Genomic DNA, 6,706 nt, shown 5'->3' with positions numbered 1-6,706 from the left:
CCCGGCCTCCGTGAGGCTGCAGGACACACCGATCACCTGTGGTGCTGCTGGCCGTGCCTGCTGGGAGCGCAGGAGGGGGCAGGGCTGCGTTTGGATACTGTGTAAGGAATGTCTAGAAAATGTGGATTGTCTGTTAAAAGTTTTGTTTGGGTCACCAGAATGACTTTGTGGGACAATGAGCACCCCAGGCAGTAGTGGGGGTGGGGGCAAGAAGAAGGGCAAGATGAGCCCCTGAATGAACTGGTTAGAAGGATACAGCAAATGGATGTAAGAAAGGATAAGGAAAAGGCAAAGGTGATGCCAAAGGTATTACAGTCCCAAAGGAATAAACTGCGGGGCCCCTGGGGCAGAGGAGACAGGGCTGGCCACCAGGACGTGGCAAAGGCATTTCCTCCTCAGCAGGAGAAAGCCGATCAGAGCAGCCGCTGATAAGAGATCAGAGTGCTATCTGCAAGGCAGAGAGATGCTGAAAGCAGGAATGTCTGTAGAAACAACTGAATCCTCAGGGGGAAGAAGTCCAGCGATTAATAAAAATGAATTGTTAAGGATGTCAAGAGCTCCCATTATACCAGGGATGCCCCACACAAGAGCGCTTGATAACTTTTAAGGTGGGCCTAGATCGAGAGGGGATGTGAAGGCTCTTGATTCACTTTGAATTTTGTCCCTCAGGGAGGGGGTTTTGTCAACAAAATCTTTAATTATTCACGGGGTGAGTGGAAAAGATGAAGTGTGCTCCTTATTCAGCCACTAGTGGTAGATGTAGGGAATAAGTTTGAAATGCATGAATTTCTGTTTGTTCTTAATTGTAATTGTAATTTACTAGAAAGAAATTTGATGGCTAAAGTGGGAATGCTCATAAATATTGTGAAGAACTACAAAAGCTAACAGTGTGGTATCTTTGCCTGAGAGGTCGTGCTGAAATAAACCCAAAAGTGTGGGCAGCCTCAAGGAAAATGGTATAATAGATGATGAAAATAAATCAATAGTAATAGTATAATTGGCTATTCTCTATTTTAAATAACTACTAAAATGTTATTGTGTTTATAATACAAGTGCATGGTGAATTCAAAATTCTTTTGGTGTACACAAGGATTTAGAGTTTAGTTAAAAAAAAAAAATCAAAACAAAACCCCCTAAAGTTCCATGTGTAAGAACCCTCAGAAACTTAATTTGTATAATGGATATACCAAATTTTGTAATTAACTATTTCAGAAGTAAAGTCTCCTGCCTGGGTTAATCTGAGTGGTTGGTTTTTGTATGAACAAAGTTTTGCTCAAGTGCTTTTAAGTTCTTTAGCCTTCAAGCAGCCAGAAAAATTGCCTTAGAGGAAATGCAAATTAACTGCTGAGGAGAAGAAATTTAGAACTGCTGAGGGGAAGGTGTGGACAAGGTGTGTATCTCAGCCACTGTGCAGGCTGTTCAGGCAGCCAAGAGCGTGACAATGTGTGCCTAGTTCAAATCCCCAAGGGAGTTCAGTCCTCTCTGCATGGTTTGTTGTCATGAAAAGCCAGAATTGGCAGGTTAAAATTGTGAGGCCAATTCTGTAAAGTATACTGTTAGTTTGCAAGTAGCTTTTGTAAAATGTGTTGTTCTCCCATGCTTTGAAAATTTGGCAGCCTCTTTTGGAGAACACGGCGGCCTGTTGCTAATTTTTGTAAGTTGCCAGATCCAGTGGCTAGAGGCTATTCATTGTCTCAGAATGTAACCAGAGGCTGGCCACATTATCTACAAAGTTGTGCAGCCAGGGCTCTGACAGTAAACGAGGCCCGAGGGCTGACAATAGGAATAGACCTCATAAGTTTCACACCAAGTTGAAGCTTTGTTAACTGAAAGAGCCTCTAAGTGGATGACCAACGCGGTTATTGTACTGTGAATCTTATTTAGTAAAACATGAGGATTTAGAATTGAAAAAAGAGGGGGTTTGACTCAGCGTCCTTGAGGGGCTTGAGGAGAACCCATGACTGCACGGCATTCAGGGGATAAATCTCCAGACCCCGGCTAGGGAAGATTCGTGGGGCACTCCGTGGTCTGGGGGAGGGAATGTGTTTGGTGGTGAGTCTTCAAGAGTAGTAGAAGAGTAACAATTTGAAAGATACACTGTCATTAATGGAAGAGAATTAAAAGAAGTGAGACATTGCCTCTCACATAGTCAGCTCGAACAGCAGAGCTATAGGCGCTTGTGAGATCCTGCAAACTATATCGGGGCAGGATAGTGATTACTAATTCTACATATGCATATAGAGTAATACATGCATTTAAGAAATTATAAGAAGAAAGAGGTTTATTAACCTGCAGGAGTAAAACATTAGCTCATTAGATCTTAATTTCTCACTTATTAGAAACTTGATTTGTATAAGAATTTCCAATGGGGAGTTGAAAGAGGCAAGAATTCATCCTTCTCCTCACTCTAACATGTGTTATCACTGTACAAGTTTGTTTTAACATCCTTAAGTGTGTCCTCATCAGATAAAAAGCTGTGTCCAGACGGGAGACAAGGAGCTACTCAAGCCACAGAAGCAAAAGAACTGCTGACTTCCCTCATGACTGTGAGATCTATGGCCAAAGACTCCGCTCTAATGTGAAACTCCAAACAAAGAGGACACAAAAGAACCATATTGAACAATATAATATACAGTAAATCGGTTAAAAGCTGCAACACCAAAATGAAACACATTAAATGGTTTTGCTTTTTGTATTTCCAGAACAGTGTTATCCACAGTCAGCTATCCTAGCAAAACCTTGTAATAATTGTAATGGCAAGTATGGCTTCAGATGCAAAGGGGTAAGTAAGCCAGAAAAAAAAAAAAGAAAGCTATATCCTTTTTAATGCATGCACATGAAACAACAGCCACATTAGCATATGGACTTAAATCTAAATTTGGGAAATTGAAGTATAACAATAACAAAATAATTTTATTTTAAAATGAAAATGTTTCAAAAGGATGGCTGGCTATTCTACTAAGTATTAGTAATTGTCACATTTCTAACTGTTGCTGTTACATGCATATTTGTTTGTCCAGCGTTTGAGAATGCTAAGCCCCACAAAAGGAAGATACTGCCTTTGAAAAATCGCTGAAAGTCATGAACCAATCTGCCAGGCTTTGGGCTCTGCAATTTAAAAGATGATTTTAAATTTAAAAGAGCAGTTACTGTTCATATGATGCTTTCCTCTTTCCTTTCTCCTCTGTCTGCTAGAATTCCCACCAAAAGGGAAGGGAGGATAGGTAATTCAGACCCCACTTCGGCAAGCTGCTCAGGCAAATTGTTAAAAGTGCCCTTTTTCAGTAGCAGATTTGAGGTCCTGGAAAGAGCTCGCAAAATCATATAGAAAAGAACCTGGATGTCTGTTGATTTTTATGGGTGGCTAATATTTGTGAGCATATTTTTTCTGTGAATTGAAAGATAAACTAGATTTACAGAGAGTAAAATAAAGGACTAGAAAAAAGGGGGAAAAAGATAGCCTAATTAGATCACAAGCAAAGAAAACTAACAGTACGAGAGTCCTAGTCAGTTATTGTCTTGGTTTGAAAGACAGGTGTCTGCCAAGAGAGGTTGAACCTTCCCCTAGAGCAGAGGATGTGATTTTCCTTCCCCTCCTCCCTCCGAATTATTTAATTTTGTAAATCAAGGGCTTTCAGGCAAAGGTATGGGAAAAAAGGAGTATCAGTTCTTTACTAGTATCTATAAACAAACAATAACAATAATAGCAAACCACAACTAGAACCAGAAAACCAAACAGCAGATAATGTGAGCTGCTGAACCTTCTCCCGTGTGGTGCAATCACGGTTGCAAGCAGCAGGGGCGCTGTTGAGCTCCCGGCCGGCCAGGGCAGGTGCGATGACTCCCGAGCGGCTGCAGGTGGCGCTGTGGCGCAGGGTCAGGTCACCGTCTGGCAGCTGCAATGGCGGATGGGCTGAGAAACACGCAGGGCAGCGGAAAACAGCTCAGGGCAGCGAGGGAACAGGGCAGTAGGAGCGGGCGCTCTCTCTCCGGCCAGCAAGAATCTCTGCAGTCACAGCAGACGCCGCGGTCTCGTGCAGCAGAGGGCGGGGGCAGGCAGCAGGGGCCGCAGGACTCTCCCGGCAGCAGCCACGAGGGAACGCAGCCCGGGGGGGGGGGAAAACGCGCCCTTCCCCGTGAGGAGAAAAGTTGAATCAAAGCTCACCCAGCCAGGAGGGAAGAGAAACAGGGCACAGTTGGATTTCCTCTGGTAGCAGCTGGAAAGCAAAGAGCCAGCAGCCTCTACCCTCAGCGTCCGAACCACGAGAGAGCCTTCCCAGGGCCGGCTCTTCCCTTACCGTGCCCTGCCCAAACCTAGCCTTTGTCTTTTACAAAAGGCTTGATCGCTCTGAACATCGGACCATTTGTTGCTTAGTAACAGGAATGGGAAGAAATTCTCAACCCCCGACAGTTATCATTTATGCTTTCCTCTTTCCTTTCTGCTTTCCTCTTTCCTTTCTGCTTTCCTCTTTCCTTTCTGCTTTCCTCTTTCCTTTCTGCTCTGTTTGCTAGAAATTCCACCAAGGTGGGGAAGAAAAGTACCCCATTTTACAAGCAAGAAAAGCTATCAGTGGTCCTGATCACTGTCTGGAGCCATGATGTGGGCTGCCAAAACTGAAAAGATTAATGTCTCTGATACACTTCAGGATGCCTGTGTGTGTGGTGTTGTGTGGGGAAGGGACAGGTCGGGCCTTGCCCTGGTGAGACAGTGAACTGCTCCTTACCTCACCCCCAGAGCATCCCAGCCCTGCAGTGAGGTCCAGTCATGGACACAGCAGAGGCAGTGCTGCACAGAGCTCCAATTCCAGCCCTGCAGTGGGGCCAGCCATGAACACAGCAGAGGCAGTGCTCCATTCTCCCCATCCCTGACCCCAGAGAAACCCGCTATAAGATGGAAGGCCCAAGAAAGCCAAAAGAATTAACATTCCTCTTAGAATTTCTATAGATTCTGTCTTTCTTCTTTTTCTTCAAAATAACTGCTCAAAATTCTAGACCTATAGGGGGGCTAATATGTAAAATAAAAATCAAACTAAGGTAAGACCAAAGCCCAAGAGTTGGCCAGTACCCCCAGGGAAAGGTTGATATTAGATATATGAACACAGTGGCCATAAAGTTTTGCCCTTGGGATGGAAAGGTCGCTGTGCAATAAGATGCCATAAGAGCACAGCAAATCGAGATTAAGAGCATCTCACAACTAGCCATGCAAAATAGACTCGCATTAGAATTGTTGTATTTGAATAAGCAAGTAGAAACAGATTTGCAGACAATTTTGGACAAAATGCAAACATCGCATCAGATCACTTTAGATGACACTTCTTAGGGTTTTAAAGAGGTATGGGACAAACTTACAGCATAGTTAAGCAATTGTTTGTAATAGTTATTTGTATAATTGCATTGTTGCTTACTGTTTGTATTAGTAGTTATTGTTGTATAATATTCTGTACTTAGAATCACGATGCTTATGCTCAATGGCAAAAGTACAAACTTAGATATAAAATAGAGAAAGGTACTTGCTTTCATGACATACAAGATTTGTAAAGAATTACAAATTACAAAAAGAAAAGGGGGGATTGAGAAAGAAGTGGTCTGTTGGAAAACGCAGTTTTCCAGCAAAACTTATGCTAACTGAATAAACCTGAGCAGGGCCTCAGCATTCTCAGGCCTCAGTAAAATTCCAACAAGCTACAGTGGCTTGTTTACCTGAGAATGTTCTGTGGGAAGAATGTCATGAGAAAGATTAGGGAGTCAGAAGTGTTATGAGAAAAGAATAAGGGAGTTAAAAGGAGGATCCCTGAATGCGTGAGAACAGACTGCAGGTGTGTGTGTAGCTATGAATAGTAAGATCTGTAACAGTATATAAGTCTCTTGTTTGATGAAATAAAATGGAGCTTACTTTATATCTCATATTGAGACTGCTGTGAGTTTCCCTCTCGTTGTTATGTTAAATGGTGAGCCCGACGTGATGCGGAGTTAGCAGGATTTAGAACCGACGACCACGGACACTGGCAACAGAGTTTTACGACCCTGCCCAGAGAGTGACGAGACCGGAGAGGCCCCGGGGCAGCGCCGGGGGGCTATGAAAGCCTGGGCCGAAAAAGACCCGCTTCCGGATGGGCTAATAAACCTCGGAAAGGCTGCACTGACCGTGGCGACCGCGTTATAAGCAGAGACGCCCCAGCAGAGCGCGGACGGCGGCGACTACGTAACTTTAAACCCAGCTAGTATGGAATGGAAACAGAGGTAGCCCAATTTTTATTGTTATGCTTTTTAGAAAAGCACCGACTCAGTATAAGTAGCCTATCACACTTAATGGGCCTGATGGTGGTAGGACAAGCTTATGGATTTTTTACAAATCCTATTACAGTATTCAGTGTGCGAGAGTGGTTGAATTACGGAGCTATTTTACTTTTGGACTGTGATAAAATTGCAAGAAAGCTTGGCAAACCATGGAGTAAAGTCGTAGCCTGCTTACAGAAACATGCCACAGAGCAAAACCTTGCGTGGCTCACGGCACAGGACATAACAGCCGCATGGAGCAGAGAGAAACCTATGAGTTACTGTGCTGTTTTTGCTTTGCGGGGAACTTCGGCAGCCGCGCAGCCAGGGAAGCCCCCCCCGCCAGGGAGGGGGGGGGGAGAGAGGGCGCTCCGTGCCGCTGCCGGCAGCCGAGAATACAAAGTTACTCGATTGGATGAAAAAGCTATTC

The sequence above is a fragment of the Lichenostomus cassidix genome, chromosome W (assembly GCF_008360975.1).
Source record: "Lichenostomus cassidix isolate B80296 chromosome W, HeHo_3.0, whole genome shotgun sequence".
Taxonomy (NCBI): domain Eukaryota; kingdom Metazoa; phylum Chordata; class Aves; order Passeriformes; family Meliphagidae; genus Lichenostomus; species Lichenostomus cassidix.
Note: the sequence above shows the minus strand (reverse complement) of the source record.